This window comes from Phyllobates terribilis, unplaced genomic scaffold (genome assembly GCF_046119375.1).
Source record: "Phyllobates terribilis strain yellow unplaced genomic scaffold, ASM4611937v1 Scaffold_2__4_contigs__length_985480577, whole genome shotgun sequence".
In the NCBI taxonomy this organism is placed as follows: Eukaryota; Metazoa; Chordata; class Amphibia; order Anura; family Dendrobatidae; genus Phyllobates; species Phyllobates terribilis.
Window position 1 is genome coordinate 475,222,172 of NW_027362762.1, and position 24,605 is coordinate 475,246,776.

Below are 24,605 nucleotides of genomic sequence, written 5' to 3' on the forward strand. Positions count from 1 at the left end.
CTTTTTTAACAATGCTTTACTGCCAATATAACATTATTGCTGGAGACAGAAACTCATGCACTATTAAAAAGTAGTAAATAGTAGTTGTTGCAATATATAAAATAATAAGCATTATTGCAACATAAACACTGGCAGGATAGTGTAAGGCAATGTTATTATCACGTTTAATCGCCTTGTCAGTGTCTCCTTAAGGACTTACAGCTGAAGCCATGAAAAACAACGTCCAGGTGTATGCATTTACTGGGCCATTGACTGTAATAATTGTAATGCAGCGGCTTGCTGCATTGCTAAAATGTCCAGCGGACGTGTTCTGGCTGACCATTTACCTCCCCCTCAGGTGACTGATCACATGACTGTGACATCATCACAGGTCCTGTGTGCACAGAAGGATATATAAATCCTGGTGGTCTTGAAACAGAGATAGAGAGAAAGAGGCCTGGTCCCTGTGTGGGACTCCACTAGCCTGGAAGGCAGAGGCTGGATCCCCGTGTTTGAGATACCAGTAGCCTTGGAAGGCATGTGGCTTGGAGACTACGTCTGGGAAGCCTTAAAGCCACAACTGTGGCAGAACCGAGCTGATAGACGCAGCTGAGACCCGGCAGAGGTGAATCGGCGCTATAAGTGAATATTGTTGCTGTACCTTGCTGAAGTCTGTATTTGAAGCCAAACGGGCATAGCTGCCAATGAAAAGGCTATAGGATACATGTGTAACATTCCTGCGAGCCACTGAGATGGACTATGTTATGTGCGGTTTATGTGGTGTAATAAACTGCTGGACTACATATTACCGGAAAGCTTTGCATGTGTGCTTTAATTGACCCGGTGAAGCGAGTACCCCCAGCGTGATGAATAGCGCTACCTTACATGTGGTGGAGAATGCGGGCAACTGCAGCCTGGTTGCTAGGGGTAACGGCACAGGACGACGATTGTGGATGCAAGCATCTTGCTGTGGCTCGGCGGGGTCACGAAGATTAAAGCATCTGGCTGTAACTTGGGGTTACGAAAATTGTCATGGCACTCAAACATGGTTTGCTGTGGCTCTGCGAGGTCACGAAGATTAAAGCATCTGCCTGTAACTCGGCGGGGTTACGAAAATTGTCGTCGCACTCAAACCTGGTTTGCTGTGGCTTGGTAGGGCCACGAAAATTTTCTGGGGAGAGTGGTGTGAAGTGTCTAGTGTGAACAGGGTACCGCGATGGCTATGAATGGAGCAGTATCCCCAGATGGAATGGAGAAGTGGTTAGATGACCGGCTGCTAACACTCTTCAGCAAAATAGAGTTTTCCGAAGAGGTGCAGGAGCAGATGAAAATGGCTGTGAAGGGAGCAGAAAATGAGACTGAAGCTATTGAGCGATTAAAGTGCCTGTTGCAGCAGCAGCAGGACGTGGTACAGGAACGGCAGGAGCTGTTGGCAAGTTACAGCATGGCGGCAGAGGACCATTCTGTGAGTTCTCCTGGGGAGGTGGTGAGAGATGTTGTGAACTGGGTCCTAAGACTATTGCTGTTTTTTGTTGTAAAAATCCCCTTACAGGTGTGGGTGTCCAAAAGGGGGCGGAGTTTCAAAAGAGCGTGGAGCATAGAAAACCAAAATTGGTTACTGGTTGCGGCTTGGTACCTCCTAAAAATGACAATTTGACTGTTGATAACGGGGTAGCTCCAGTAGAAGGGGTTGACGTCAAAGTGGGAGGTGACTTGTTGGCCACAACACCATGGGGAGTGACACAGACCCCATAGCTGATGGTGACACTACGAAAGTAGAAAGAGAGTTCAGTCAGGAGGAGCTAGACGAGGTGAGAAAGTCCCCCTCTCGTCGTCGTCGGCAAGGGCCACAAAAAAGTTGCTCCTGTAGACTTTGCTGAAAGGGCAAATAAAGAAAATGCAATGTTGTGTGCCTTTATTCCGAGTGTGGATCCTCCTTTAGAAGCAGAAGATAAGGAGGAAGAGTTGGATGTAGTTCTGCAGATTAGTTACAAGCAGGATGATCTACTGTGACAGAAGGATCAGGAACCGACAGCCCTGAAGGAGGAGGTGGCCAATCCTGACCAAGAGCTGGAGCCTGTCAGGCAGCAGTATCAGAGTGACGTGCAGCAACTAAGGAAAAACCTGGAGAACGTGTCCTCAGACCAGCTGAGCCTGGAGTCTGAACGGCAGAAAATAAACCAGGTTGTGAGGAACTTAGTGAGAACTGGAGGAAAGCAGCAAGGAAGTCAACATTTGGAAGGAAAAGTTCCAGAAAAATAAAGAGGAGGTTTTTCAGTTGGAGCTTGACAAAGCGGAGTTTGAAGATGAGCTGTGCGAGATGAAAGATCGGTTCTCCCTCGTACAGTTAGAGCTGATGCAGGTGAAGCAAAAGCTGGATGAGGGTCTACACCAGAGGGATAGGGAGCTGTCTGCCTTAAAAGAGGCGCTGCAGGATGAAGTTTCTGGACGTGATCTAAACCTAGAACGACTGCGCGAACCGTTCAACCGGGAGCTGTGTGACTCCAAGAAGGAGTATGGTGAACTCATGAGGGAGCTGCAGCAATTCCAGGACCAAGTAAAGCCTCTAATGCAGGAGAAGGAGCGGCTGGTGGACTCTCTGTACCAGCAAGACAGGGAGCTATCCGCCCTGAAAGAGGCAATAAAAGATGAAGTGTCTGGTCATGACCGTGAGGCAGAAAAGAGGCATGAAAAGTTCAATAGGGAACTGCAACGAATCAAGAGAAACTATGAGGATCTCCTCAAGGTTAAGGAAAAACTAGAGGATGATAAAACTGATGCAGAGCACATGCGCCAAGTGATTGAGACTACTCTACAGGACACCTGTAATGAGAATGATGATCTCCGCAGAAAGATCCCAGGACTGGAAGCTCAGGAGAAGCAGCTGCAGACGTTCTCTGGTGATCTCCAGAGGGCAGAGATGTGCCTTAAGGATAGAATCTGCAGGATGGAGGAGTCTATCGGAGAAGGGAGGTATGAAGCAAATGCCTCTGCGAATAATGCGAGCTTGGATGATTCGGTGGATGTAAGAGATGAGATCTAGGAGCTCAAGGAGACGCTACAAGCCCATTTGAAGCAAGAGAAGCTTGAGACACTGGCTGTCGAGAGCCGAGTGGGCGCATTGGAGGCAGAGAGTTCTGAGAAAATTCTGCTGATAAAGGAGCAGTTGAAGCCGGAAGAGCTTCAGAGATGGGTTGCAGAGAGGCGAGTAACTGAGCTAGAGGAAGAAGTTTTCGAGCTCAAAGGTCGCCAGGCAAAGTACCAATCAGTGAACGAGGCCTCCTTGGAGAAGGAAAAGGGCAAACAAGTTGCGCTTAATCCTTTATACCATAAGAAGGTGGACCTGTGGAGAGCTGAGAGAGTGTTAAAAGAAGATAAGTATGAAATGGAAGTGGTCAAGATGAGAATTCTTGAATTCATAGCTGTGAGGAGAAATGCATCATGTGGAATCATCTGCAGAGAGGGTAAGTCCATGTTTAATGTATGTGTGCATATATGTGTGTGTATGCATATGTGTGTGTGTATATATATATACAGACCAAAAGTTTGGATACACCTTCTCATTTAAAGATTTTTCTGTATTTTCATGACTATGAAAATTGTACATTCCCGCTGAAGGCATCAAAACTATGAATTAACACATGTGGAATTATATACTTAACAAAAAAGTGTGAAACAACTGAAAATATGTCTTATATTCTAGGTTCTTCAAAGTAGCCACCTTTTGCTTTGATGACTGCTTTGCACACTCTTGGCATTCTCTTGATAAGCTTCAAGAGGTAGTCACCGGAAATGGTCTTCCAACAATCTTGAAGGAGTTCCCAGAGATGCTTAGCACTTGTTGGCCATTTTGCCTTCACTCTGCGGTCCAGCTCACCCCAAACCATCTCGATTGGGTTCAGGTCTGGTGACTGTGGAGGCCAGGTCATCTGGCGTAGCACCCCATCACTCTCCTTCTTGGTCAAATAGCCCTTACACAGCCTGGATGTGTGTTTGGGGTCATTGTCCTGTTGAAAAATAAATGATGGTCCAACTAAACGCAAACCGGATGGAATAACATGCCGCTGCAAGATGCTGTGGTAGCCATGCTGGTTCAGTATACCTTCAATTTTGAATAAATCCCCAACAGTGTCATTAGCAAAGCACCCCCACACCATCACACCTCCTCCTCCATGCTTCACGGTGGGAACCAGGCATGTAGAGTCCATCCGTTCACCTTTTCTGCGTCGCACAAAGACACGGTGGTTGGAACCAAAGATCTCAAATTTGGACTCATCAGACCAAAGCACAGATTTCCACTGGTCTAATGTCCATTCATTGTGTTCTTTAGCCCAAACTTGTCTCTTCTGCTTGTTGCCTGTCCTTAGTAGTGGTTTCCTAGCAGCTATTTTACCATGAAGGCCTGCTGCACAAAGTCTCCTCTTAACAGTTGTTGTAGAGATGTGTCTGCTGCTAGAACTCCGTGTGGCATTGACCTGGTCTCTAATCTGAGCTGCTGTTAACCTGCGATTTCTGAGGCTGGTGACTCGGATAAACTTATCCTCAAAAGCAGAGGTGACTCTTGGTCTTCCTTTCCTGGGGCGGTCCTCATGTGAGCCAGTTTCTTTGTAGCACTTGATGGTTTTTGCAACTGCACTTGGGGACACTTTCAAAGTTTGCCCAATTTTTCGGACTGACTGACCTTCATTTCTTAAAATAATGATGGACACTCATTTTTCTTTACTTAGCTGCTTTTTTTCTTGCCATAATACAAATTCTAACAGTCTATTCAGTAGCACTATCAGCTGTGTATCAACCTGACTTCTGCACAACAAAATTGATGGTCCCAACCCCATTTAGAAGGCAAGAAATCCCACTTATTAAACCTGACAAGGCACACCTTTGAAGTGAAAACCATTTCTGGTGACTACCTCTTGAAGCTCATCAAGCGAATGCCAAGAGTGTGCAAAGCAGTCATCAAAGCAAAAGGTGGGTACTTTGAAGAACCTAGAATATAAGACATATTTTCAGTTGTTTCACACTGTTTTGTTAAGTATATAATTCCACATGTGTTAATTCATAGTTTTGATGCCTTGAGTGTGAATGTACAATTTTCATAGTCATGAAAATACAGAAAAATCTTTAAATCAGAAGGTGTGTCCAAACTTTTGGTCTGTACTGTATATATATATATATATATATATATATATATATATATATATATATATATATATTTAAAATGTGTGTGTGTCCATATATGTGTGTGTATATACAGTACAGACCAAAAGTTTGGACACACCTCCTTTAAAGATTTTTCTGAATTTTCTTGACTATGAAAATTGTACATTCACACTGAAGGCATCAAAACTATGAATTAACACATGTGGAATTATATACTTAACAAAAAAGTGTGAAACAACTGAAAATATGTCTTATATTCTAGGTTCTTCAAAGTAGCCACCTTTTGCTTTGATGACTGCTTTGCACACTCTTGGCATTCTCTTGATGAGCTTCAAGAGGTAGTCACCGGAAATGGTTTTCACTTCACAGGTGTGCCCTGTCAGGTTTAATAAGTGGGATTTCTTGCCTTATAAATGGGGTTGGGACCATTAGTTGTGTTGTGCAGAAGTCTGGTGGATACACAGCTGATAGTCCTACTGAATAGAGTGTTAGCTTCTTTTTTCTTGCCATAATACAAATTCTAAGTAAAGAAAAACGAGTGGCCATCATTACTTTAAGAAATGAAGGTCAGTCAGTGCGAAAAATTGGGAAAACTTTGAAAGGAAGACCAAGAGTAACCTCTGCTTCTGAGGATAAGTTTATCCGAGTCACCAGCCTCAGAAATCGCAGGTTAAAAGCAGCTCAGATTAGAGACCAGGTCAATGCCACACAGAGTTCTAGCAGCAGACACATCTCTACAACAACTGTTAAGAGGAGACTTTGTGCAGCAGGCCTTCATGGTAAAATAGCTGCTAGGAAACCACTGCTAAGGACAGGCAACAAGAAGAAGAGACAAGTTTGGGCTAAAGAACACAAGGAATGGACATTAGACCAGTGGAAATCTGTGCTTTGGTCTGATGAGTCCAAATTTGAGATCTTTGTTTACAACCACTGTGTTTTTGTGCGACGCAGAAAAGGTGAACGGATGGACTCTACATGCCTGGTTCCCACCGTGAAGCATGGAGGAGGTGTGATGGTGTGGGGGTTCTTTGGTGACACTGTTGCGGATTTATTCAAAATTGAAGGCATAATGAACCAGCATGGCTACCACAGCATCTTGCAGCAGCATGCTATTCCATCCTGTTTGCGCTTAGTTGGACCATCATTTATTTTTCAACAGGACAATGACCCCAAACACACCTCCAGGCTGTGTAAGGGCTATTTGACCAAGAAGGAGAGTGATGGGGTGCTACGCCAAATGACCTGGCCTCCACAGTCACCAGACCTGAACCCAATCGAGATGGTTTGGGGTGAGCTGGACCGCAGAGTGAAGGCAAAAGGGCCAACAAGTGCTAAGCATCTCTGGGAACTCCTTCAAGATTGTTGGAAGACCATTTCCGGTGACTACCTCTTGAAGCTCATCAAGAGAATGCCAAGAGTGTGCAAAGCAGTCATCAAAGCAAAAGGTGGCTACTTTGAAGAACCTAGAATATAAGACATATTTTCAGTTGTTTCACACTTTTTTGTTAAGTATATAATTCCACATGTGTTAATCTATAGTTTTGATGCCTTCAGTGTAAATGTACAATTTTCATAGTCATGAAAATACAGAAAAATCTTTAAATGAGAAGGTGTGTCCAAACTTTTGGTCTGTACTGTGTATATATATATATATATATATATATATATATATATATATATATATATGCTATTGAACCCGTTCTATTTTTATTGGTATGTGGTCTCCCATGCTCGTATGTGCTGCCCCCCTCCTGGTATTTGTGCTGCCCCCATCCTGTCCCCACCATCCTATCCTGGTATGCATGGCACCCCTCATCCCCATCCTGGTATGCAAGGCACCCCTCACCCCCAATCCTGGTATGCATGGCACCCCTTACCCCCAATCCTGGTATGCATGGCACCCCTCACCCCCAATCCTAGTATGCATGGCACCCCTCATCCCTATCCTGGTATGCATGGCACCCCTCACCCCCAATTCTGGTATGCATGGCACCTCTCATCCCAATTCTGGTATGTATGGCCTCCTCATCCCAGAAGCCTGGTATGCATGATACCCCTCACCCTCAATCCTGGTATGAATGGCTCCCCTCACCCCCCAATCCTGGTATGCATAGCACCCCTCAACCCCAATCCTGGTATGCATGGTACCCCATCCCTCATCCCTATCCTGGTATGTATGGTATCCCTATCCTGGTATGTATGGTATCCCTATCCTGGTATGTATGGTATCCCTCATCCTGGTATGCATGGCCCTCCTCACACCCATCCTGGTATGCATGGCCCCCCTCATCCGAATCCCGGTATGCATGGCACCCCTCATCTCCAATCACGGTATGCATGGCACCCCTCATCCCCAATCCCGGTATGCATGGCACCCCTCACCCCCATCCTGGTATGCATGGCCCCCCTTTTCCGAATCCCGGTATGCATGACACCCCTCATCTCCAATCCCGGTATGCATGGCACCCCTCATCCCCAATCCCAGTATGCATGGCACCCCTCATCCCCAATCCCGGTATGCATGGCACCCCTCATCCCCAATCCCGGTATGCATGGCACCCCTCATCCCCAATCCCGGTATGCATGGCACCCCTCATCCCCAATCCCGGTATGCATGGCACCCCTCATCCCCAATCCCGGTATGCATGGCACCCCTCATCCCCAATCCCGGTATGCATGGCACCCCTCATCCCCAATCCCGGTATGCATGGCACCCCTCATCCCCAATCCCGGTATGCATGGCCCCCCTCATCCTCAATCCCAGTATGCATGGCACCCCTCATACCCAATCCCGGTATGCATGGCACCCCTCATCCCCAATCCCAGTATGCATGACACCCCTCATCCCTATCCCGGTATGCATGGCACCTTGGCACCTCTCATCCCAATTCTGGTATGTATAGCCTCTTCATCCCAGAAACCTGGTATCCATGATATCCCTCAGCCCCAATCCTGGTATGCATGGCACCCCTCAACCCCAATCCTGGCATGCATGGCACCCCTCACCCCCCAATCCTAGTATGCATGGCACCCCTCAACCCCAATCTTGGTATGCGTGGCACCCCTCATCCCCAATCCTGGTATGCGTGGCACCCCTCATCCCCAATCCTGGTATGCGTGGCACCCCTCACCCCCAATCCCGGTATGCGTGGCAGCCCTCACCCCCAATCCTGGTATGCGTGGCAGCCCTCACCCCCAATCCCGGTATGCGTGGCACCCCTCACCCCCAAACCTGGTATGCGTGGCACCCCTCATCCCCAATCCCGGTATGCGTGGCACCCCTCATCCCCAATTCCGGTATGCGTGGCACCCCTCACCCCCAATCCCGGTATTCGAGGCACCCTCATCCCCAATCCCAGTATGCGTGGCACCCCTAACCCCCAAATCCTGGTATGTGTGGTACCCCTCACCCCAATCCTGGTATGTGTGGTACCCCTGACCTCAATCCTGGTATGTGTGGTACCCCTCACCCCCCAATCCTGGTATGTGTGGTACCCCTCATCCCCCCAATCCTGGTATGTGTGGTACCCCTCATCCCCCCCAATCCTGGTATGTGTGGTACCCCTCATCCCCCCAATCCTGGTATGTGTGGTACCCCTCACCCCCCCAATCCTGGTTTGTGTGGTACCCCTCATCCCCCCAATCCTGATATGTGTTGTACCCCTCACCCCCCAATCCTGTGTGGCAAGACGACTCGCTCGGCTCTCCTGGAGGCAGACTCAGGACACATGTTCTCAGGTTTCCTTTCTGCTGGTTTATTATCAGCCATAAACTCTTGCAGGTTTCACAGGAAAAACAAACATGACCCCACTGGGTTAAACGAAAAAAACAAACAAAGTATAACTCAGTCCATAGATGAGTGGGTTCCACCCGCTCTCGGTAGCATAAACTGCACTGCTAAAGTCCATGTGAAAAGCTCTGCAGCTTCCACAATACTGTCTGGAGACTTCCCTCTCCCAGACCACACTCCAGAGAAAAAAAAAGGGACTGAGCTTTTACACATTGCTCAGCCACACCCTGAGGGGAGGTAGGGGGAATGGCGTCCCACCCTCTTTGCCATTCCCATAAAACCGCACACCCTTTAACAGAGTAAGCCTACCAGCATATAACACGCTGGCAGAAAAATAAAGTAGGTCTTAGTTCACACAGGAGAGCATCCTGAGTGACACATACCTCCCCTCACATATAAAACCAGTGACACTGTCACATAATCCCCTTCTCTGCCCAAAGCCGGGGGTTTGGGCACCTTCTGACACCAGGCAGGGAATCCTAGAGAGGGCATCTGCATTCCCATGTAACTTCCCGGGCCTATGCTCCATGTGAAAGTTAAACTCTTGAAGTCCTAGGAACCATCTAGTTACCGTGGCATTTTTACCCCTCTTCTCCCTCAACCATCTCAACGGGGCATGGTCTGATACTAATCTAAACTTCCGGCCTAGTAGGTAATATTTCAGTGTATCCACGGCCCATTTTATGGCTAAACACTCTTTCTCTACTATGGCGTAGTTCTTCTCGCAGGAGGACAGCTTTCCGCTTAGATAGAGAATGGGATGTTCTTCCCCATTTATCTCTTGGGAGAGTACAGCCCCTAGACCAACCTCTGAAGCGCCCGTCTGGACCACAAATTCTTTCTTGAAGTCTGGCGCGACCAGGACCGGCTGCTTGCACAATGTTAGCTTCAAATGTTGAAACGCTGTCTCAGTTTCTTCCGTCCATTTCACCATGGTTGATTTGGTGCCTTTTAGAAGATCCGTTAGTGGCGCGGCAATCATGGCGAAATTCGGGATAAACCGCCGGTAGTATCCTACCATTCCTAGGAATGCTCTCACCTGCTTCTTCGAGAGTGGTTGCGGCCAGGTTTGAATTGCCTCCACTTTCTTGATTTGCGGCTTTATTTCGCCTCTCCCAATAACATAGCCCAGGTACTTGGCCTTCTCCTTCCCGATGGCACACTTTCTTGGATTTATGGTAAATCCTGCCTTCCTTAGCGCGTCCAGAACGGCCTGTAGTTTAGGTAGGTGACTAGCCCAGTCTGGGCTAAAGACCACAATGTCGTCGAGGTAGGCTGTGGCATACTTCTTATGTGGGGCTAGGATCCGATCCATAGCCCTCTGGAAAGTGGCTGGGGCCCCCTGTAGTCCGAACGGCATCCGCGTGTATTGAAAACACCCATCAGGTGTTGAGAAAGCCGTCTTCTCCTTAGCCATCTGGGACATGGGGATCTGCCAGTAGCCCTTCGTCAGGTCGAGAGTGGTGATGTACCTCGCCGGTCCAAGCCTCTCGATGAGTTCGTCGACGCGGGGCATCGGGTACGCGTCACACTTGGATACCTCATTCAGCCGGCGGAAGTCATTACAAAACCTTCACACTCCATTGGGTTTCGGCACGAGGACGATTGGGCTCAGCCACCCACTCTTTGACTCCTCTATTACTCCGAGGTCTAACATCCTCTTCACCTCGGCCGAGATCAGCTCCCGGCGTGCTTCCAGAATCCGATACGGCTTCAGATTCACTCGTACGTGCGGCTCTGTCAGCACATCATGCTCTACCACTTGAGTATGCCCCGGCAACTCTGAGAACAGCTCCCGATTCCGCTGTAGTAATTCTCGACACTGTTGCTTCTGGGCCGATGATAGAGTCTCTGCAGTAGTGACCTCCTCCACCTTGCCTTCTGGTGCGGCTCCCAGGCAAGGAGTTTCCACAGGTTCATGGTCCCGCCACGGCTTGAGCAAATTTACATGATATATTTGATGCGGCTTTCTTCGGCCAGGCTGGTGGACTTTATAATTAACCTCGCTGACTTTCTCCATCACCTCGTATGGACCTTGCCACTTGGCGAGGAACTTGCTCTCGATGGTAGGGATCAGCACCAAAACACAGTCCCCGGGCTGGAACTGTCTTAGTCTCGCCGACCGGTTATAGACCCTCGCCTGGGCTTCCTGCGCCTGGAGGAGGTGTTCCTTCACGATGGGCATCACCTTTGACATTCTCTCCTGTAACTGGGCGATATGTTCGATGATACTCCGGTGTGGTGTGACTTCAGCCTCCCAAGTTTCCTTGGCGATGTCTAGGAGACCTCTTGGATGCCACTCATATAGGAGCTCAAATGGAGAGAAGCCAGTGGAGGCTTGAGGAACTTCTCTGACCGAGAAAAGCAGAAATGGGAGCAGGTAGTCCCAGTCTCGCCCATCCTTTTCAACGACTTTCTTGAGCATCGCCTTTAAGGTCTTGTTGAAGCGTTCCACTAGGCCGTCCGTCTGTGGATGATAAACTGAGGTCCGAAGCTAAGTTATCTGAAGGACTCTGCAAAGCTCCTTCATCACCTTGCTCATGAAGGGGGTTCCTTGGTCTGTCAGAATCTCTTTTGGTAGACCTGTCCGAGCAAAAATATGGACCAGCTCTCGGGCTATACTTTTACTGGACATGTTCCTTAGAGGAACCGCTTCCGGATACCGAGTCGCATAGTCCATGATGACCAGGATATATTGGTGGCCCCGAGCTGATTTAACTAAGGGGCCCACGAGGTCCATGGCAATCCTCTCAAAGGGAACCTCTATCACAGGTAGTTTGACTAAGGGGCTACGGAATTGGGAGGAGGGAGTGGTTATTTGGCAGGTGGGGCAGGACCTACAATAGTTTTGAACTTCTCGATAACACCCTGGCCAATAAAACCTTCTCAATATCCTCTCCTGAGTTTTCTCGACCCCTAGGTCTCCCCCCAGAACATGTGAATGGGCCATATCTAGTACCCGCCGTCTGTATGGCCCCGGTACTAACAGCTGTTCCACTATCTCACCGCCCCTCAGTTTGGCCACCCGATATAGCAACTCCCCCTGCACTGCAAAGTGGGGGAATCTGGTGTCGGCCCCCGGCTCTTGGGCAACCCCATTACATACAGTAACCTGGTCAAACGCCCCTTTTAAGGTCAGGTATTGAACTTGAGCAGTCCCAAAGTTCTCTTTGGACATATCTAACGCAGGGAGGTCGGCCTCCTCGGTCACCATCTCACCCTCATCCCTGACAAGGACGCACAGTGGGAACTCCTCCATCTGAGACTTCGTCGGTTCTTCTTCAAGGACCTGGCTTTTCCCCATACTACTTAGTCCAGTTCCCTTCCCCCACAAGTCCCAGAATAAGGAAAAATCGCGGCCCAATATGACGGGATGTATCAGGTCCTTTACTACCCCGACTTCATTGGACTGGGCACAACAGTCTGTCCCCACTGTTACTGTGGCCACGGGATAGTCCTTGGCGTCACCATGGATGCACCGAACACCCAGGGTTTTGGAAGGGATCAACTGGTGGGGAAGGGATGCTCTGATCAAGGTCACCAGACTCCCGGAGTCCAACAGCCCAAGCACTTTTACTCCATTAATGGACACTGCACACGCCTGCGGCCCCTCGCCGGGTTGACAGTCCACGCTACAGGCTGGATAGGCATAATAGGAGACCCATCTGCCTAGGCTGCAGTCCATGGGCTCAGGGGATATTTGACACCTGGCGGCTACATGTCCAGGGTTGTGACACCGCCAGCAAACTATATCTTTACCAACTGTTCTAAAGGCACCTTCAGTAGGAGTGGGACGTCCCCCAGTGGTGGCTCTAGACCCCTTCCGTGATGAACCCACCCCCTTTTGGGTATCCCAGTAGGGAGAAGTGACTGCATCCGGTTTCCCAAGAGATCTCTCGACTACCTGGTACCTCTCTACCAGGCCGATGAAGTCATCTGCGTTCTGGGGATCACCCTGGGCAACCCAGGTCTGTACTGGCTTGGGAAGGGAATGCATGAACCTGTCAATCACCACCCACCCGCTCAACCATCTGGGCCGGAGTGGAGGACTCCGGTTGTAGCCACTTCTGAACAAGATGCAGGAGGTCAAACATCTGCGAGCGAGGGGGTTTGTTGCTAGCATACGCCCAGTGATGAACTCGCTGGGCTCTTACCGCCATATTTACTCCTAGACGTGCTAAGGTCTCTGTCTTTAGTTTGGCATATTCCTTAGCATCTTGCAGCGCCAAGTCAAAATACGCCTTCTGGGGTTCACCCGATAAATATGGCGCCAGAACCTCTGCCCACTGTGCTGGAGGAAGTCTCTCACGATCAGCCACCCTCTCAAAAACAGTCAGAAATGCTTCTACATCATCCCCAGGGGTCATCTTCTGCATGGCCCGCCTTACCGCCTTCCTGACGTGAGAATCATCTGTCGGCCCTGGGGGTTGGGCGGCTGCCCTGCTCTGGATGGCGTCCGCCAAAAGCTGTATCTGCTGTTGCGCCTCCTGCTGGTGCTGCTGCGCCTACTGCTGGTGCTGCTGCTGTGACTTTTGCTGCAACTGGATCTGCTGAAGCAACAGTTTGGTCGTCTCCTGGTGCTGCCGCTGCATGCTCCGCTGGGCCTGCTGCATACTCTCCTGGTGCTGCTGCTGCATGCTCTTCTGGGCCTGCAGGTGTTGCTGCTGCATTCTCTGCTGGGCCTGGACCAGGTGCTTAACGAGCTCCTCCATGCTGCTGGACTTCCCTGGCTGGCTGGCGGCCTTCACCCAGGACATCCACCGGTCTTTGTAGCAGGTACACGTGTTCCTGGAATCCTGCACGCACTCTCACACCAACTGTGGCAAGACGACTCGCTCGGCTCTCCTGGAGGCAGACTCCGGACACACGTTCTCAGGTTTCCTTTCTGCTGGTTTATTATCAGCCATAAACTTATGCAGGTTTCACAGGAAAAACAAACATGACCCCTCTGGGTTAAACGAAAAAAAACCAAAACAAAGTATAACTCAGTCCATAGATGAGCGGGTTCCGCCCACTCTCGGTAGCATAAACTGCACTGCTAAAGTCCATGTGAAAAGCTCTGCAGCTTCCACAATACTGTCTGGAGACTTCCCTCTCCCAGACCACACTCCAGAGAAAAAAAAAGGGACTGAGCTTTTACACATTGCTCAGCCACACCCTGAGGGGAGGTAGGGGGAATGGCGTCCCGCCCTCTTTGCCATTCCCATAAAACCGCACACCCTTTAACAGAGTAAGCCTACCAGCATATAACACGCTGGCAGAAAAATAAAGTACGTCTTAGTTCACACAGGAGAGCATCCTGAGTGACACATACCTCCCCTCACATATAAAACCAGTGACACTGTCACACCTGGTATATGCATGGTCCCCTCACCTAACAATCCTGGTATATACATGGTCCCCTCACCCCACAATCCTGGTATGTGTGGCCCCTTCATCACTTTCAAACTGTACAAACATACAAAAAAAAATAAACAGTTATACTCACCTTTCTTCTCTGTACTCCAGCAATGCTGCGTCCTGTTCTGCTGGGGGAGGAGTGCAGCTCCTGAGCACCGCGCTGTCCGGTGCCACTTTGCTGAAGACACACAGTAAATGTATCTTCAGTAAAATGGCGCCGGATAGCGCTATGCGCATGCGCCGATCCGACACCACACTTCTGCCCCGGTCTCCGGCGAAGAGAGGCGTCGCGGCAACGTTCCTCCCGGTCAGGTAAGTATGGCGCCGGAGATCCGCGGTATGCGTTCAGTGTCTACGCATACCGTGATCTCCGGCACCATACACCTCCTCTTACCTGTAACGGCTGGATGCCTGCTTCTGTCTGGAGCCAGACTGCGCGTCACGCATGCGCAGTCTATCGAGGCTTCAGAGGGACGCATCCCCCGTTATAGATGTGTGTGTGCATATATGCAGTGGTGTACCGCCAATGGCAGCAGGCCACGCCACTGCTATGGGACCCGTGAGCCGCACCGCACTGGGCCCCGCTTCTGCCCGTTAGCACCTGCACTGCCCGGCAGCTCACCCGCATAGAATGATGGGAATGGAAACGTCTTCTGATGCTCCCTCCTCCATCATCATTGCTCATGCTGACAGCTGAAGGGGGGGCCCAGTGCGAACAATGATGATGGAGGAGGGAGCGTCAGAAGACGTTTCCATACTCCTCATTCTTACTCGACGTATGATGTCATTACAGGACACTCGCTGCTCTGAGATGTCCGACGCTTCACACTGCACGCTGAGGGGACTGGAGCATCGGCTGAAACCAGGAGAGGTGAGTATTGTATTTATTTTTTTAAAATCAGTGACCGGCGGCCGTAATACAGTATGAGGAGTGCATGTAGGACCATGGGGGTGCATTATACTGCATGGAGAACCATGGGGGTGCATTATACTACATGGAGGACCATGGGGGTGCATTATACTTCATGGAGGACCATTAGACTGCATTATACTGCATGGAAGACCATGGGGGTGCATTATACTGCATGGAGAACTATGGGGAGTGCAGTATACTGTATGGAGGACTATGGGGAGTGCGGTATACTGTATGGAGGACTATGGGGAGTGCAGTATACTGTATGGAGGACTATGGGGAGTGCAGTATACTGTATGGAGGACTATGGGGAGTGCAGTATACTGTATGGAGGACTATGGGGAGTGCAGTATACTGTATGGAGGACTATGGGGAGTGCAGTATACTGTATGGAGGACTATGGGGAGTGCAGTATACTGTATGGAGGACCATGGGAAATGCATTATACTGTATGGAGGACCACAGGGGTGCATTATACTGCATGGTTGACCACAGGGGTGCATTATACTGCATGAAGAACCATGAGAGTGCATTATACTGCATGGAGAACCACGGGGTGCATTATACTGTATGGGGGTGCATTATACTGTATGGAGGACCATGGGGGTGCATTATACTGTATGGATTACCATGGGGGTGCATTATACTGTATGGAGGACCATAGTGGGCACATTATACTGTATGGAGGACCATGGTAGGCACATTATACTGTGTGGAGGACCATGGGGGTGCATTATACTGTATGGAAGATCATGGTGCACGCATTATATTGCATGGAGGACCATGGGGAGTGCATTATATTATATGGAGGACCATGGGGAGTGCATTATAATCTGTGGAGGACCATGGGGTGTGCATTATACTATATGGAGGATTATGGGGGAGTGCATTATACTATATGGAGGATTATGGGGAGTGCATTATACTATATGGAGGATTATGGGGGGTGCATTATACTATATGGAATGCTATGTGGGGTCATTATAATATGTGGGGGTCTATTGTACTGTATGAAAGCAATTATACAGTGTAAATGTTTGTGTGGGGTCCTTCATACTGTGTGGGGGTGATTATACTGTTTGGAGGGCTGTGTGGGGGCCATTATACTGTTTGGAGGACTAGTGCAGGCCATTAAACTGTATGGTGAGGTGTGGGGGCCATACATATACTGCATGTAGGCCCATTATACTGCATGGAGGGCTGTGTGGGGGTCACAGTTAGGGGATCATACTGTGTTGGGGTCACCATACTTTGCCTTGGGAGTTGAGGTGGGGTACAGTAGGGTCATTATACTGTGCATGTGGTTCAATTTATCATGGGGGTATCATACTGTGTTTGGGGAGCACTTTTGTTTGCATAATACTTTATGGGGGCAATGAAAGAGGAATCTAGGACTTCAGCAGGAGGAAAATTACTATGTAAAGGCTGGAATGTTGTGAGATCTGCTCTTCTGTGACCCCGACAATTATATATATTTTTTGGGGGGGCCAATTAGAACTTCTGCTATGGGGCCCCATGATTTGTATGTACGCCCCTGTTTAGGGGGCTGTGTGAGGGCTCAATTAGTATATAGAGAGGCTATGTGAAGGCTCATACTGTATATAGTGGGCTATGTAGGGGCTCATACTGTATATAGGAGGTTATGTGGGGGCTCATACTGTATTTAAGGGTCTATGTGGGGGTCAAACTATAAGGGCTATATGTGGGCTCATATTGTATATAGGAGACGATGTGAGGGCTCATTGTATATAGAGAGGCTATGTGAGGGCTCATACTGTATATAGGAGGCTATGTGGGGGCTCATACTGTATTTAGGGGGCTATGTGAGGGCTCATATATATAGAGAGGCTATGTGAAGGCTCATACTGTATATAGTGGGCTATGTAGGGGCTCATACTGTATATAGGAAGTTATGTGGGGGCTCATACTGTATTTATGGGTCTATGTAGTTTTAAAACTATAAGGGCTATATGTGGGCTCATGCTGTATATAGGAGGCTATGTGAGAGCTCATTGTATATAGAGAGGCTATTAGAGTGCTCATACTGTATATAGGAGGTTATGTAGGGCTCATACAGTATTTAGGAGGCTATGTGGGGGTTCATACTGAAATTAGGAGGCTATGTGGGGGCTCATACTGTCTATGTAGAGGCTATGTGGGGGCTCATACTGAAATTAGGAGGCTATGTGGGGGCTCATACTGTCTATAGAGGGGCTATATGGGGGCTCATACTGTATTTAGGGGGCTATGTGACGGCACATATTGTATATAGAGAGGTTATGTGAACTCTCATACTGTATATAGAAAGGCTATGTGAACGCTCATACTATATATAGTGGGCTATGTAGGGGTTCATACTGTATATAGGAGGTTATGTGGGTGCTCATACTGTATTTAAGGGTCTATATGGGGTCAAACTATAAGGGGGGCTAAGTGGGGACTCATACTTTATTTAAAAGGCAATGTGGAGGCTCATACTGTATTTAGAAGGCTATATGGGGCTCATACTGTATATGGAGAGGCTATGTCGATGCTCACACTATATACAGTAGGTACGAAAGTATTCAGACCCCTTTAAATTTTTCACTCTTTGTTTCATTGCAGCCATTTGGTAAATTCTGAAAAGTTCATTTTTTTTCTCATTAATGTACACTCTGCACCCCATCTTCACTGAAAAAAACAGAAATGTAGAAATGTTTGCAAATTTATTAAAAAAGAAAAGCTGAAATATCACATGGTCAGTAGTATTCAGACCCTTTGCTCAGTATTGAGTAGAAGCATCCTTTTGAGCTAGTACAGCCATGAGTCTTCTTGGGAATGATGCAACAAGTATTTCACACCTGGATTTGGGGATCCTCTGCCATTCTTCCTTGCAGATCCTCTCCAGTTCCGTCAGGTTGGATGGTGAACGTTGGTGGACAGCTATTTTCAAGTCTCTCCAGAGATGCTCAATTGGGTTTAGGTCAGGGCTCTGGCTGAGCCAGTTAAGAATGGTCATAGAGTTGTTCTGAAGCCACTCCTTTGTTATTTTAGCTGTGTGCTTAGGGTCATTGTCTTGTTGGAAGGTGAACCTTCGGCCAAGTCTGAGGTCCAGAGCACTCTGGAAGAGGTTTTCATCCAGGATATCTCTGTACTTGGCTGCATTCATGTTTCTTTCAATTGCAACCAGTCATCCTGTCCCTGCAGCTGAAAAACACCCCCATAGTATGATGCTGCCACCATCATGTTTCACTGTTGGGATTGTATTGGACAGCTGATGAGCAGTGCCTGGTTTTCTCCACTGATACCACTTAGAATTATCAACAAAAAGTTATATCTTCGTCTCATCAGACCAGAGAATCTTATTTCTCATAGTCTGGGAGTCCTTCATGTGTTTTTGAGCAAACTCTATGCGGGCTTTCATTTGTCTTGCACTGAAGAGAGGCTTCCGTCGGGCCACTCTGCCATAAATGCCAGACTGGTAGAGGGCTGCAGTGATAGTTGACCTTGTGGAACTTTCTCCCTTCTCCCTACTGCATCTTTGGAGCTCAGCCACAGTGATCTTGGGGTTCTTCTTTACCTCTCTCACCAAGGCTCTTCTCCCACGATTGCTCAATTTGGCTGGATGGCCAGGTCTAGGAAGACCTCTGGTGGTCCCAGACTTCTTCCATTTAAGGATTACGGAGGCCACTGTGCTCTTAGGAACGTTGAGTACTGCAGAAATTCTTTTGTAACCTTGGCCAAATCTGTGCCTTGCCACTATTCTATCTCTGAGCTCCTTGGGCAGTTCCTTTGAGCTCATGATTCTCATTTGGTCTGACATGCACTGTGAGCTGTGAGGTCTTATATAGACAGGTGTGTGCCTTTCCAAATCAAGTCCTATCAGTTTAATTAAACACAGCTGGACTCCAATGAAGGAGTAGAACCATCTCAAGGAGGATCACGAGGAAATGGACAGCATGTGAGCTAAATATGAGTGTCTGAGCAAAGGGTTTGAATACTTATGACCATGTGATATTTCAGTTTTTCTTTTTTAATAAATTTGCAAAAATTTCTACATTTCTGGGATATTTTTTAGTCAAGATGGGATGCAGAGTGTACATTAATGAGAAAAAAAATAACTTTTTCGAATTTATCAAATGGCTGCAATGAAATAAAGAGTGAAAAATTTAAAGGGTTCTGAATACTTTCCATACCCACTGAACAGGGAGCTATGTTGTGGCTCATAATGTATGTACGGACTGTGTGTGGACTTACAGTATATATGTGAGGACTCTAACAGTGTAAAGCGGGATGTCAGCATACTTTATTCTGCTGTATATTGATAGAATTTATATTAATATACAATCATTTTAATTAATATGTTAATATTAATATTGAGCAGAATTAATTTCAGCCTTTTGGTTTGGCGCTCAGTCATGGTATCTCATGTGGTCCCTCAGGAAAATTAATTGCCCACCCCTGCTTTAAGTGATCAGATTAGTTCTTGTCTCATTCTCAAGAAAATTGGTCAAAATGACTGCAATGAATTTGTTTGCCGTGAGAAAAATATTTACCAGATAAGGAATTATAAATCTCTCAGATGCCCTTAAGATTAGTGTTGAGCCACCCCCGTAGTGTTCGAGTTCGGTTCGGTTCGCCGAACTGTTCGTCGAACACCTTCGAACACCGTTAAAACCAATGGCAGGCAAACAAAAACACATAGAAACACATAGAAAACACCTTCAAAGGTGTCCAAAAGCTGACAAACTGCTCAGAAGGCACAACTAACACATGGAAAAGTGACAAGTACATATAGTCATGCGAAAAGAAAAGAGGTGGAGGAGTAAAAGGAGGGGGAGACACAGATATAGGCATGTCATGCCCTTCTAAAATCCAAAAAGTGAGAAGCCGACACGTTCAGTCCGCTCCTGCCCGTGCCACCTCCGCGTCGCCGGGTTTGTGCCAGAGCCGCGGTGAACCCTGACGGCCAGCCCCCCTCTCCCAATACTGGTGCCTGTCCGCTGGTGGGTCGAGCGAGCCCCCCTGTGGTGGAGGCAGCTCTAAGCTTTTTAATTTAAATTGTCTCTCTAATTTGAATGAATACACTTTAAATCCATTTACAAGGATCTATTGGAGGGCAAGTCTCATGCCAGCAGCCGCGTAATTCCAGCTCCAGTAGCGTCCACTAAAGCTGCTGCAGTTAAAAAGCTTTTATAAGGATCGAGCTCGGCTGTCCACCGCAAGGCATCCTACTGCCAGTCCCAGCCCCTATGCCTTGGGGTGCCTCCTGATGCTCTTCACTGAGTATCCCGTGGTCCCGAAGCATTTCCTTTGAAAAAATTAAGTGTCCAAACTACAGGTGGTGTAGCTTGCTTAACAGCCGGGATAATCCGCTGACTAGCAGACACTGCTACTAGGCACAAAGTATTTCCTGGGCTAGATGCAGTTATAAATTTGTAATTAGATACTCTCGTTGGATGCTGAGAAAGCATTCCATAGAGTCTCCTGGCACGTCATATATGATTCTCTTAAAAAGCTTGGGGTAGGGGTCTAGGGGACCCTTTTATAGCCAAAATCACGGCCCTGTATCGCAATACGTCACCTAGGCTGAAGATAAATGGAACTGTAGCACCCTGAGGGCTCGGTTGCTACAGAGGTATTGCACCTCACCCAGAGGTGTGATATCTCACTCTCAGGTAAGGATGTAGTGTGGATCAGGACCCGACACCTGCATGCATTACACCACATTGCCGTGGGGCAGGGCGACCAATATGCCCCTGAGATGGGCACGACAGTCCCTGTCCCTGGCTGGAGTGGGGGGAGGGAACACTGAGGAAGGGGAACCCTGTAGTGCAGGAGCAGGGAGGAAGCAGTTCCTGGGTGCATTGAGAAGGGAGTATAAAAGGTGGGCACCATCTTAGTTCAGTGCAGAGAAGTCTGAGCAGAAGTGGCAGGGAGCAGGGGCTCTGCATGAGCTCTGCTCCGGAGGCGGGCCTAGTAACAGAGGCCCAGGCCTGGAAGAGGGAGAAGGAAGGAAGAGGAGCGGAGAAGGCTCCAGGAACGAGGAACGAAGGGATCCCAGGGGTGCGGACGGGCGAGTCGCCACCGCACGCCCGAATCCACCTGCGTGGAGGGGTCAGGCCAAAGGGGGAGACCGGTCCCCGAAACTAGTGGAGGCAGGAAACGACCCTCAGCTAGAAACAGGAGGCTGTGACATTTTATGTGGCGCAGCCCCTCGCTACATCCGCTAGGAAGGCACCACATAGGGTCAGGGAAACTGGCGCCAAGTTTACCAAGAGGAGGCCCGAGGCAGCCGGACAGAAGGGTTGGTAAGAAAGGCCAGACAAAGGACACACAAAGGGGGTCCTGTGAAGCGCTCCAAAGTTATCTGGGAGTTGTCTGAGCCCCTCACCTGGTGAGCACAGTACGACGTGGGCAGCCGTTACCTGCAGACGTGGTCTGGATAATAAGAACTGTGAGTAAAGGCCCTGGACTGCATCACTGACTCCGTGTCGTTACTGCTGCTGCCCTGCACAGTCACCCCCATCCTCCGCATACACTGCCCTGAGGCTATACTCCTCCCGTGGGGAGTTATGCTACGCTCTGCTGCACCCACAACACCAGCCTCAGCGGTCTGCCCTGGAGCGGCGGTTCACTCTGACCGCAATCCACGGGTGGCGTAGTCGGACATTTAAACATCAAAACCACATAAATAGTTCCGCCACTGGTTTGACCGCCCTGAGCCACGGAACCGGGTCGCCGCCACGGAGACTACAACCACCAGCATCCACCAAAAAGGGTCCGGCTCCGGGTTTCCCAAGGCCCAGGGGGCGCGTCAGAACATTTTCATCACCTTTCACAATCACCAATGGGACGAGGCAGGGATGTTCTCTGTCCCCTCTCTTATACATCCTAGTGACGGAGCACCTGCTCTCATCAATTCGCCATAACCCCAATATTAGGTGGATTGAGGTGGGTGGCACCGAGTACAAGTGCTCTCTATTTGCTGATGATGTCCTAGTATATATCACTCAATCACATATATCCATCCATGCTGTTATGGCTGAAATAGATCACTTTGTTACATGGTCAAATTTTAAAATCAATGCAGCGAAGTCTGAGGCCCTCGATGTCTCCCTCCCCAAATCCATATAGGATTCCATCCAGTCCAACTTTCCCTTTGCCTGGCCCTCACAGGGTATCAAATACTTAGGAATTCCTATTCATAGAGACCTCTCCCATCTATGTTATCTTAATTTTGGGCCCTTTATTGAACAACTCCATACAGACCACGGTTGGCAAGTTAGAACTGTAAGATTCACTACGTGAACCACTGGTGTTTTGTGGAAAAGCACATGTACACTGTGTTCCAAATTATTATGCAAAAAGTGTTTAGGAGTGATAAGGGAAGAATTTGTTTGTTTGTCAGTTAAACTCATTGATGGTGATGTGTGTCAGGGCTCTTTATATCACTGTAAGCAATTGCAGACACCTGTGCTAATTAGTTTGGCAGGTGTGTCCAATGAAAGGCAAGACTACTTAAGAAGGCTGTCTCACATTATTAAGCAGCCTACATTTTCTGCCAAAATGGGAAAGAAAAAGGATGTGTCGGCTGCTGAGAAGCAACAAATTGTGGAGTGTTTAGGTCAAGGCATGACTACAATCAACATTGTGCGATGATCAGGATGAAGTGTCTTGGCAATCAAGAAGTATGTAGCTGATTCACAGTACACACGTGTGCGTGCTGATAAGGGCAAATTGAGGACTCTTTCCTACAGGCAATTACGTCAGGTTGAAAGAGCAGCGGCAAAAAAGCCTTGTCATAGCAGCAGACAAGTTTTTGAAGCTGCTGGTGCCTCCAACGTCCCCCGAACAACAAAATGCAGGGTCCTTCAGAGGTTTGCAGCTGTGCATACGCCATCCTGTCGACCTCCTCTATCCACTTCACACAAGCAGAAACGGCTCCAGTGGGCCAAACATTACATGAAGACTGATTTCAAAACTGTTTTGTTCACGGATGAGTGCCGTGCAGCGCTCGATGGTCCAGATGGATGGAGTGGAGGATGGCTGGTTGATGGAAACCCCACGCAAACACGGCTACAGCGCCAACAAGGAGGAGGTGGAGTAATGTTTTGGGCTGGAATCATGGGGAGAGAGATTGTCGGCCCCTTTAGGATCCCTGAAAGCGCTAAAGATGAACTCCATAATGTATGTGGATTTTCTCAAACAGCACTTCCTGCCATGGTTCAAGAAGAAGAACCGTGTATTTCACAGCAAGATCATTTTTTTGCATGATAATGCACCATCTCATGCTGCACATAAAACATCTGCATCTCTGGCTGATATGGGCATAAAAGGGGACAAACTTATGGTGTGACCCCCATGCTCCCCTGACCTCTACCCCATTCAGAACCTTTGGAGCATCATTAAAAGGAGTGTCTATGATGGCGGGAGGCAGTTCACATCTAAGCAACAGCTCTGGGAGGGTATTCTGTCCTCATGCAAAACAATTGAAGCAGAAACCATCCAAAACCTGACAAATTCAATGGACGAGAGAGTTCAGAAGCTCCTTTCGAACAAGGGGTCCTATGTGAAAATGTAACATCACCTAGAATAAAGTTTTGAGTTGAAAACTGTTTGATTTCAGTTTCTAACAACCTGCTAATGCTTATAATTTCAAAAATGACCATTTTTTTGGTCTTTATTAAAATGAAAAGGTTGATCGAAAAGTTTGGGGGATCTAAGAGTGTGGCAACCCAGTAGTCATGATTACTTCGAATTCTGACAATATGAGGGTCATGCTGCAGGTAGTGCAGCAAGAAGGCACTTATGTGTCTTGCGCATCTCGGAGCCCCAAAATTATTTTCCGGGCTAGATGCAGCTAAAAATTATTATTAATTTTAAATCTGGTGAAGCTTTAGTATAGATGGCCTAATAGGATCAGTGCTGCACACTGCTACAAAGCCCAAATTATTTTCCAGTCAAGATACAGATAAACATGATTAGTAATTTTAAATCTGGTGGAGCTTATTATAGATGGCCTAATAGAATCAGTGCTGCACACTGCTACAAAGCCCAAATTATTTTCCAGCCAAGATACAGATAAACATGATTAGTAATTTAAAAGCTTAAAACGGTTGGTAGGGTGATTTTAACCAATCATCAAGCTTTTACTCTCCCCAGGATGACACAGGGGTAGAAAAGTCGTTTCGGATCCATGATTTGTTCATCTTTATGAACGTGAGTCTGTCTACATTATCAGTGGAGAGCCGCGTGCGCTTATCTGTCAGCACACCACCAGCAGCGCTGAACACACGTTCAGACAGAACGCTGGCTGCGGGGCATGACAAGATCTCCAAGGCGTAAGTGGCTAGCTCCGGCCATTTATCCAGATTGGAAGCC